Raw genomic sequence first — 11,428 nt, forward strand, 5'->3', positions numbered from 1 at the left:
GTTGGATAATGCGTAATCGCAAAGCATTATCCTGAACATAGCAATGAGTTTACTATTCAGTACTCAAATGGTCTCCACAGTCCAATCCAGTAAAGAAACTTTGGGATGTGGCGGCCCATTCCATGATCCTATCATGTCAATATGAACCAGAATCACAGCAATGTTTCCAGCGCCTAGTTGAATCTATTCGACAGACAATGCAGTTCTGAAGGTAAAAAAAAAAAGGGGTCCAACCCAGTACAAGCAAAGTGCCTGATTTGACCTCCTAATAAAGTGAATGTACACAACAAAAAGAAGTTGATTTTGTATTTGGTAAGATTTGATATTAGCAATAAAGCTCATAAAAGTATGAGCAAAGTGACTTTTAGACTTGCTCCAACAGGCAGTTGGCAGTTGGTAAAAGAGAAACTGCTTGTGTGTTTAAGGCACGTCTGAATTTGCTAATGCTTACGGGTAAAGTACCACACCCGCACAGTCCTGATGAAGCATACCAGTTTAACAGAAATAAATCAGCCAATTAATGAGTATTACCTTTAGGTGTTTTTGTGGTTTGTTTTAGGGTTGGAAAATTTGACAGCAGCATTTAAAAACAAACAAACTGTTTAACACTGTGATTTGAACAGACCTCAGATGTAAATCTTTCACCGTTGTTTTCCCCTTTCTGTCCTTTACTAATATCCTTTTATGCCCTCTGCAGAAATGAATAAGCAAAAGTCACCCCATGACTAAAGAAACACATCATTGAGGTCAACATCTGTGTAGAATGAAAGATAATCAGGTTTTTTCAGTTATATTTGACCTTTTAACACAACTGAAATGTAAATCTTTGAAATCTATGACTTCTGCTGCCACCAGATGGTGCTGTATGTTTAATTCTAAAACGGACTGATGCATCACCTCAGTTTAACATTAATCGTAATGTCATTTGAAAACATGGCACCCTCTTTAAACGGCACCATGGTGCAGCTCCATGATTGTTATGATGGGTGGACTTGTGCGAGCATGCTAACACATCCAGGTTAGGCACACAGGTTAGGTTAACCGGCACACAGGTGTGACCACAAGTCTCTTTGCATCCCTTCACTGACCTTTCCAAAAATGTACTTTGCGTCAGATGAGCACACACCACCTCAATAATAAGCTGAGAAAGACCATGCTCGAACCTTCCACCAGCCTTCCTGTGGTTCATGTAAATGTTGCATGTGATTTTATGGTCATACATATCAACTAGCATAATGAAAAACAAACAAACCGTGAGCTCAATTGTTCTCTTACCCGGCCAGTAGGGGGCCTTGGTGTTCACATCTCCTGTAAGATGCAGCATCACCACATAACAACTTCCATGAAATTACATCACAACATAAAGCCCACCTCCCACCTCCGTCTTTCCCATCCTCCCTCCTTTTTTCCACCCCCCTTCTCCTTGTAAGCCATGCGGGGGCTGGCATCGAGGGCCGCGCGTACATACAAAGAGGTTTCTGACGTCAGTGGGTTGCAGCCCAGACAGGGGATTCTGAGGATGTAACACGCCAGGCTGCTGCTGCTGCATTACAGCTGAGATGCTGATTTTTACCAACTTTGTGGTAAAAAAAAAAATCAAAATACCGTGTACACAATTTCAGGATTGCAAAACAGACTCATGATTTAATATCCGAGTAATTTATGCATCAAAACATGAAAATACACAAAGCAATTTCATCATTGTTATCAACAATTGAAATGTTCAGACCGAGCAGCGGTGCAGGAACAGCCTGCAGGTAAAAGCTTTGCTAAAAATGTGAGGCACTTAAGGGATTTCAATCCTGTTTGGGGATTTTCCTTCACTTAGCAGGGATGAAAGTGAGATGTCGGTTGTTGTGGTCTCTGGGCTCATTGTTTATGGTGTAGCTCGGGTAGAACACAGATTACAGTAAAGTGAACCCAGCGCCCCTCGGTATGCTAAAACAGGGACCGACTGATATGTAACATCTCCATCTGCCTGCTCTGCTTCATGAAAATCAATCCTTGAGTTGAGTCAAGGTTGAATCTTTTGAAGTGCTTTGTTTGCAGTTAGTTACAGGGATGAGTAACACTATACAGTGAAGATATCTGCAGGGGTTCACACATGGAAAAGTACTCATCATTTCTTTATAATAACTACAAATTGTACATTGAATAATGAAACAACTATAGCATTTTAATCATGATCCATATGAGTTAATGTTGTTCTTGTCAAGTCTGCAAGTGGGGGCTAAACAACTGAGCAGTGATGGCAGTGAACGTATATGTCTGTAAGTGTTGAAATTATGATTAAGTAAGAATAATTGCTTCATGATTTCATGCTTTTATCTGCAGTCCTGCAGACCTGACTGAGAAATCATGAATATTATTAACAGCTCATGAATCATGATGACTGAAAAAAAGTCATTTATGTGTGGTGTCTGGCCATATTATTTAAAGGTCTTGTATTCTGAAGAAACGGAATTCTTTTCAAACAGTAATTAAATCCCTAGAATGAAAACATTTCTCTAACCGAGCGCATCAACAGTTATGGCGGCTGGTCTTCCTGTTTAAATCAGAATACAAAAGCTGCATTAATTAGATGAAAACTATTATGTTATAATACCTGACAAGAGAAACAAAACAAGAATACATAATTTTCATTCATAGGACAGTAAAACATGAAATAACCTGATAAAATTCATTACAAATACAATAAACACGCAAGGAAAACCTGCAGCCATCATCCCCTTATGTCTGCAAGGTCATTCAGCCTTCAGCTACACCGGCCAGCCTAAAAGCTCTGGCTTGCTCGAAATGTCTCAGGTCTAACTGTCTAAATGCCTAAATACCTCTTCCTTGTCCTGACTGAGAGGAACAAAAGGACTTCCTGTTTCCTGTCCAGGCATTTGTAGTTTTTGTCCCCCTTCAGCTGTTGTCTACTACAACCAGGCAAGATGCTCAAAACATGTCACGTCATTAATTCTTAAAAAAACAACTAATTTTCTACCAGTACATTTTCCATTTGTTTTGTTTGTTTGTTTGTTGGTTTGTTTTTTTAAATGCATTTCCCTAAATGGTATATGGCAAAAAACCAAACCAATCTGTGGTTTAACAGTTAAGGGAAAAATATGCAAAAAACATAAAAACAAGCAAAAGTTGTTTTTTTTTCTTTAAATGTATGGCCAAAAATCAGAGCAATTCTCTGCTAGTGTTGGTGGGGGAGGCTGGATGAAAACAAATTCAGGAAATGAGAAGTCAAGAAAACAGAGGAGCCAAAAGGATGGGGAGGGCGTCAACAAAGAGAGGCGAGAGGAGAGGCTCGGCTGCATCTGCTACTACTAGTTTGTAAACAAGGAGGGAAGTGTGTATCTCGTGCATGAGCATGCGCAGCATCCATCTTGAATCTCTCTGTGAATACTATTTTTTATCATAAAACCAATTTCCGGGGGCATCCACATTAGTGTTTTTTTTCTTTTGTAGTCTCCTAATTTACCATGAATCACTTCTGGTCTTTTTCAGCAGATGCCCGAAATGCAAAAGCCTTCATTTGTTTTGTGTCACAGAATTTCTCTTAGTAACACCAACCCGATACACGTGCCTCTAACACATACTGCTGCAGACCTGCAAGCGTGTTTTTCTCTGAGCTTCAGGTTCACAGGCGATGCTCTGCTGCTTGTGCTGGGCATCACAAATTCATATTACCATGCCGTCGGAAAAAGCTTTTTAATCGAGGCCTCAACAATAAAAAAACGGTAACATAAAGAGGGAGCATGACCTTGAATAAAACTCCTCAGAAATGACTGAAGAAAAAAAGAAATCTAGTCTTAAAAGATTTAAATGTTTTATGTACTGTATATTTTGTGGATGCCGCTAAGGTCGCAGTGCTCTAAACTATTCACCTGACTGATGTGTTGTGGACATAAAGCACAGGAGCGTGGTGTGCTCCTACGTCTGTGATTTAAAAGCCTCCTTTGGTTGCAGTGAGAATGCCCTTGGCCTCCCATTGAAGTGTGCAGTATTTTTACTGTGATGGGCTAAGCATTTTCTAATCCAATACTGCACAGCATGACTGCTTCCTGAGAGTGTTCACGGCATGAAGGAGCCTGCAGGTGAGACTTCATCACAGCTGAAGCTGTTTAGCTTAAAAATAAAAGCAGACGGTTGATATGGTGGCTGTGGTGTGTGTTGCTGCATGTATGCCTATTTATAGCAAATGACTACAGTGCTTAGGGGACTGAACCGGGGTTGAAAGCTGTGGCAGGGCTTAGTGTGACACTAAAAATGAGACAGAGGTTATATATGGGTGCAAATAGGATCCTCGTCCCAGTTTTTCTTTTTTTTTCTCCTCCTTCCATTTTATATTTAGGAAGTGTATGCAAGTGTGAAGTTTAGCCCTGTGAAATTCTTCCAGAATCTACCAACTCTTTCGCCTCATTCCTCCATTCCTGAATATTCTGAACAGCTGGAATCAGACAATCCACTGATCATGCGCAAGAATGTTGTTGTAATTTGGGCTTTTTACTGAGTTCTCTAAACTGTTCTTTTTCCGGAGTGGAATGATTGTGTCTAATAAATCATTAAAGACTTTTAAAAACACAATAATTTTCAGCCCAGTTCATGGCAGGCTTGAGCCTTGGTGGTTCCTGGGTTGTTCTTGAACATCCTAACTAATTTCTTCAAATCTGAGGGGAACAGTTTAGCTCTTCTTCCAGACCTTAGAAACGTTGTGCTACATGACAATATCTTGCACTTAGGTACAGTTGTTTTAAGTGATGATCTTGGGCTCTGCCGTTGTTATGAAACGGCTCAAAGAGACCCTCCCAACTCGTGTAAATCTACAATTCTCCTTCTTAGATCTTGAGTTTCCTGGACTTCCCCGTTGTACTGAGTATTGCTTAATCCAGGCAGTGCTGTCAAATAAATTCCCTTTTATGCTGGTCGAAATCAGTCATACCAGTCATGATCACTAACGGGAAGTTAATACGTCTTGGCTTTGTCAAGTTAAAAGACAATGTAAAATTTTCGGCATCACTGTTTTTGTTAAACTATTAAGCATTAAACACCACTTATTAACTGACTTAAGTAAGTGTATCGCTACATTTGAGTCTGTATGTATATTTTTTAAACCCTGCGTTGATTAGAGAAAATCGATGCCCATAAGAGTGGATGGTGGTGAAGTTAAGATGGATGAAAAGAAGAAAACTAGCAGAGAATAAGAATCGCCTGTCCAGTGTTTGTGGAAGGCAGTCACTGCACCGAAAGAGAACTTTAAATTATTGACCACTTTTGACAATGTTGAATCATGTGTTGTGTGTGTATGAATATATATATATGCTGCCTGTTTAATCATTAAAACTCTGCTGTGTGTGTGCAGATGCGTGTGCTTTTGAAAATGTGTTTGTGTGGGTCCGTGAGGGGCAGCACCAGCAAGCCTCCCTGCAGCCTGAGTGACATCACTGCCCAGCAGAGCATGACAGGCGCCAAAGCCACAAGCAAGCAGGGATATGTGGAGAATATTATCCACCTTCCTGCTCCTTTATTTATCCTCTCCACCCAGAGGGTCTGGTTACTCTTTCATAAGTGACGTAGACATACTGCTGTTATCACTTCCCATTGTTCACCCCATCCTTTTTGCGCTGTTTGGCTTTTGCATGCAGGCAGCGACTGGAAGAGTTTGTTATCATGAGTCACTCTTTTTTTAGTTTTGAATTGTGTGATTCATGAGGCCAGTAGTGGGTTTCTCTCGAGAGAGGCACTTAAGGCTTTAAGGCAACTGTACACTTTCTGACATCCACTTCTGTGCGTCAGCGTTTTATCTTTTGTAATCATGCATGTAAAAGAGACCAGAGTGACTGCAGCCAGTGAGAAAAGGTCTTAGCAGATAAGGCTGCCTGCACCACACTTTACAAATGTTATATATCTTGAAACACAATAATTAAAGATGATTAGCATACATTTCTTTTCCGACAAGAAGAAGTTGAGTAGAAATTGGGATCAATCAGTCGATGGGAACTAGGCCCATTTTATGCACTTCAGTCAACTAAAAGCAACCAGCCTTCAACATGTTACACACCTGTATAAAATTCAGACAGACAAGAGAGAAAGTGTGTTTATGCTTCAGTGAATGACAAACACAATCTGCCCACAATACATCTGTATACACCAATAAGGAATAATGTTATCTCCATTTTGCTGCCAAACCAGCCCCAATCAATCGAGGCATCGACTCCACCAAAGCCCTGAAGCTGAGCTGTGGTATCTGGCACCAAGAAGACAGCAACACATCCTCTGAGGTGTGAGGTGAGGCCTCCATGAATCAGCCACATCCCACAGATGCTCAGTTAAATTGAGATCTGGGGGGTTTTGAGGCCAAGTCAGCAGCTCAAAGTCGTTGTTCTGCTCCTCAAACCATTCCTGAACCATTTTTGCTTTGTGGCAGAGCACATCATCCTGCTGAAAGAGTCCACAGCCATGAGGGAGTACCGTTTCAATAAAAGAGTGTACATGGTGGTCTGCAGCAATGCTTAGGTAGGTGCTACATGTCAACAACCACATGAATGTCAGGACCCAAGGTCTCACAGTAGAACTTTGCCTGAAGCATCACACTGCCTCTGCCAGCCTGCCTTCTTCCCATAGTGCATCCTGGTGCCAGGTGTTCCCCAGGCAAGTGATGCAGATGCACTCGGCCAGCCACGTGATGTAAAAGAAAACATGGTTCAGCAGACCAGGCCAACTTCTTCCATTGCTCCATGATCCAGTTCTGATGCTTAATGCCCATGTTTGGAGCTTTTAGAAGTAGACAGGAGTTAGCATGAGCCCCCTGACCATGCGGATATGGATACACAACAAACTGTGGTGCACTGTGTATTCTGACATCTTTCCATCAGAACCAGCAGGAAAATCTGCAACAATTTGAGCTGTGGTAGCTCATCTGTCGGAGTGGACCACTCCTCCCTGTTACATCCCACCCACTAACAGGTGCTGCAGTGAAGAGATAATCAGTATTATTCAGTCCATCTGTCAGTGGTCATAATGTTATTCCTGATTAGTGTTTAAAAGAGGGAATTTGCTACGGTGATGTCACCCATTTGAATGTGTGGTCCCGTCGTGAAGACTCATAGTCATCATTTTGTCTGTCGCTATCTTGATGTTTTGAAACTGGAGATGAAAAATGATGAACCTGACTATCTAATAAAGGAAATCATGAACACATCAGGAAAGTGTTTACTGAAAGGGTTATGAGTCTGTTATATATTATTTTAGGTAATCGTTAACACTTTTGTTATTTATTTATTATCTGGGGATATTTAGTTAGCACTCTGCACTTTGGTAAAAAAATAAAAATAAATTGCACATTAAGAAGCAAATGTTTGCATATGAGAAACCTCTTATGTCATGTCTCGTGTCATTTTTCTCTTTCTCTTGTGTCCTCTCCAGGGTGTAAACGTCGACATACATCAAAATATGTAAAAAACAGTATTTGGCACCAGGATGACCAATGGACCAGACTGTAGTGCATAATCTGAAGCTTTGTTTTTGTATCTTGTGAGAATTCAGCTGATTTCACAAGATTTACCTTTTGCCTTCAGTTTATTTTGGTCAGTTCATCTCTCTTCTCATCTCTGAATTGTCTTTCCTCCTTTCCATCTCCTCTGCCTCTCCATGTGCAGTCCTCCTTGACACCCCATAGAGCGGTCCCACTGGTGCGCTTCATCCTAGTTTATGATTTCATCTGTGCTGTTTCTGATGTGGCCCCACAGGGTTTGAGCTGTTCTGATTTCCTGCAGGGTCTGGCTATGTCAAACTCAAATGAAGACCCCCAGAGAGAGGTTCGGGGTAATACTGCTCTTTCATCATCAAAAGCAGCAAAAAGCTGGCTTCTTTATGTGTGCAATGTGTGACAGAGGTACTGTATATACATGCTGTGCCTGTTGTCTGCATATCAGTGTGTGTGTATGTGATTGGCACTGTGGCATTAAGTGGCCTGCTGAGCTTACAGGTCTTGTTTGAAGTCATACAGGCAGATGATTGATACTGATTAGTCTAAATCTCACTGAGGTGCTATGCACTACATTTCTGCTTAATGCACTTGATTTGATATTCATTTGATATTCTCCTAAAGAGGATGCCAGTGACTATTGTAGACAAAATTATTGTAGAAATTTGTGGCAGGGTTAGTCAATTTTGCTTTTATGTAGAGACAGAACAACATAAAGTAGGCGGGATGGTGCATGGATCCATCCATCCATCCATCCATCCATCCATCCATCCATCCATCCATCCATCCATCCATCCATCCATCCATCCACACATTTTCTTCTGCCTATCTGAGGCCAGGTGCAGGGCCAACTACCACAGTTGGTATATATGTTATTGTTACTTGACTCTAGATATCGTTTGTAATTTTGAAGGACCATGTCTTCACCATGTCTTTGGACTGTGGACTGTGATCCAGAGAGAACCCACAGAGGACATGCAGAACATCAGAACATGTGCAATCATGTGTCATAATAGTGTGAAGCATGATGTGTGTGTTTGTTACAATTTTTGTGGGAAACGTATTCAAAGGGAAGCCATTTTTTAATTTCCAGTTGCTAATGGCTTCAAAAAAAAAGGTCCTTTTATTCGACTCAGCTTGCCCACTCACAAAGATAGAGATGTGCAGTATCCTCCAATACAGTATGTTTGTTATTTAACTTATTATTGGGGACAGATACAGTTCTACAATATGACACCAATTTATAGGTCACAAGCAAACATTTTTAAAATGGCATCCTGCTTACTGAATATAATGAGCCGTCGTCATTTAGCAGCAGCACTGATGCGGTTCATTACACAGCAATATCAATTAGTTTACAGCTCAGAGAACGTGTGAGTGTGCAGCACCTCTATGAATATATATTACACAAACTCACTCGAGTGCTTTATATGCCCCACACACGTGTCATTGGACCGCATGAGAAATCAAGTTTGAAAGCTGGCCTGGGTTCTTTCATAATAATCGCCTCATGAGTCACAGTTTCGAGGTAGCTCATTAAAATGCAAATGTGTCAATTCATAAGTGCGACTTGTTTTACGTTTAAAATGGAAATGTTTACGCAAACCGCTGAGCTGCTGTGCTCATGCAGACTGAAGCTGATATGTGCTGTTGATTCTGCGTTAAAGAACCATCCTCTGCTTTTACCCTTTCAGCGGTGTGTTTGCTCGCTCATAAGGGCCTGTGATATTGTTTCAGTAAAGGAGCTTACAGTCAGTCATCTTGTGTTTAGTCTTCAGTAAACAAATTATGCCCAGGACCATTTTTCCATGTCCAGAGGTAAAGCCGAACTTGGAGACTGATATTTCCAGGTTAGCTGTCACTCTGGTGACAAAGAAACGTCGAGACATGAAACTATAACCTCTGGAAAAACTGTGCAACTTATGCAAACACATAAAAATGCAATTTGTTACCAGGGGATATTTTTGTGTACTTTGCAAGATGAGGAGGATATTTAGATGTAGTCATTGTGGCAGGTATGATGTTGGAAACTGTTTTCTTTCTCTCTTAACTTGCTGTTTTCTTGCCAAGACTTGAAAACATAGCACTGACTTAAGTAGTAGTAGAACAGCATAATAAAATAAATGGTAATATAAAAAAAAATATTATGGGCAGTAGTAGCTGGATGGCAGGAAACAAAAACTGGCACTTCTGAAGCTTTTCCTGAAGGCTTACGGACAATACTTCCTGTATCATCTCTGCTAGTCAGCATTATCTTTGGGATCGCTGAAAAACATCGTTATACGGTCTGTGGTTCAGGTGTCCTGAGACTTTATGGAAAAGAAAGTGAGCTTGAACAAATCATAGGCTTGATTAAACACAATAAGACCCTAAGTGCCAAATAATAGTTTATTTAAATAAATACAATTAAATTAAATGTATTTAGAGTAATCAAAAGCATGCCGGTATATCATGGACTGCATATCATGATATCTGCAGTACTGTGCAACAGTCTCGAGCCACACCTCATTTTTTTAATACTTTGCTTCCAAGAAGTCAGAGTTTCTGGTAATTTAAAAAGAAAAAAAAAAGTCTTAAGCAATAGTTCTCCAGGCTTTCTGAAGATCTTTCAAAGTTTGTCTTTGAACACTGCTACACTGGCTACTTTTTCACTTTTTCAGAGCAGTTGTTTTTAAACCACTGGACACTGAGCTACAGATCATTCAAGCACGAAAAAGGCACCTAACTCGACACATGAACCAGTGTTGTGTCTACACATAATAGACAGCTTAGCACAGAACCACTTTTAAATGGTTTCTTTAGGCATTTTGTTACTTGCAGCAAAAACATTTAACAATTTGTTGCAGTTTCTTTAGCTGAATCTATGAAAAATGCCAAAGATAACACAGTTTGAAAGTCATAAAGTACTGTAGTATTTTTACTGTTTTAAAGTAGTAGTTTTGGACAACAATGTGATTGCCAAAGAGCTCATTTGCATGTGCCAGAATCTGTGTAGTACCTATGGAGCCAGCCGCTTCGAGTAGCCGTTCAAGGAACTTCATGTTTCAGTCTCGATTGTTGCCTTTTGATGCATTTGCATAAACGCCACACATACACGAGCAAATGTTTTGCTTTTGTGCACCATGATGTGATTACGGAGCAGCTTTGGGTACAGTGGCAGTCCTGTGGTGAGACAGAGCCATAAATCTCTGACAGGGACACAGAGACAGATGGAAGCACAGAGAGAGTCTACAATTCATTTACTGTAAGAACACCACATGTCTTTGGTGCAGGGATGATTTGTTATTTTCACTTAGCCGTTTGTGTGGCAGAAGGTAGGCCGTTTATTCAGTAGGCGAGTGAGAAGACAAACTACGCCACCTGAGCAACTGCAAAAATATGTTTTTTTATTGTTCAAGAGTGTTTGAACTGTTCCCTGATTAAAGGGGTGTGTGATTTAAAGTGACTTACTGAAGTAATTCAGCCAAAGTAAGCTGGATCTTGGGTTCATATGGGAAACAGAAAAAAATATAATTGGGCTGTGGCTTGTGAATGGTGTCTGGCTACACTAAAGACCGTATCTGCTGATTCTGTCACCTAAGCTCAGATACTGTAACCACAGTCACACAGCAAACAAATGAACGACCTATTATTTTTACACAGATTATGGTGTTACGTTAGGTCACACACTCTTCAATATACCTTTGCTTTTACTTTAAGCTTTACATCAAAACACTATGACTATAAATTACAGGGAGTTTGATTCGAGCATTGGGATTTGCTTCAGTTTGAAGGATGAAAGAGAAGCATGTAGGATCCTGCCTGAAGTGAGCACTTAAATTGTTTACACTCTACTCTTTATTTATCCCACTGTTAATATGTAATTGTAACAGAGGAGTACTTTAACACAATTCAGTACACTATCTATACACGATCAATGTTGGGTCCGTTACTAAAACAAAGTACATA

The sequence above is a fragment of the Astatotilapia calliptera genome, chromosome 4, assembly GCF_964374335.1.
Source record: "Astatotilapia calliptera chromosome 4, fAstCal68.1, whole genome shotgun sequence".
Taxonomy (NCBI): Eukaryota; Metazoa; Chordata; class Actinopteri; order Cichliformes; family Cichlidae; genus Astatotilapia; species Astatotilapia calliptera.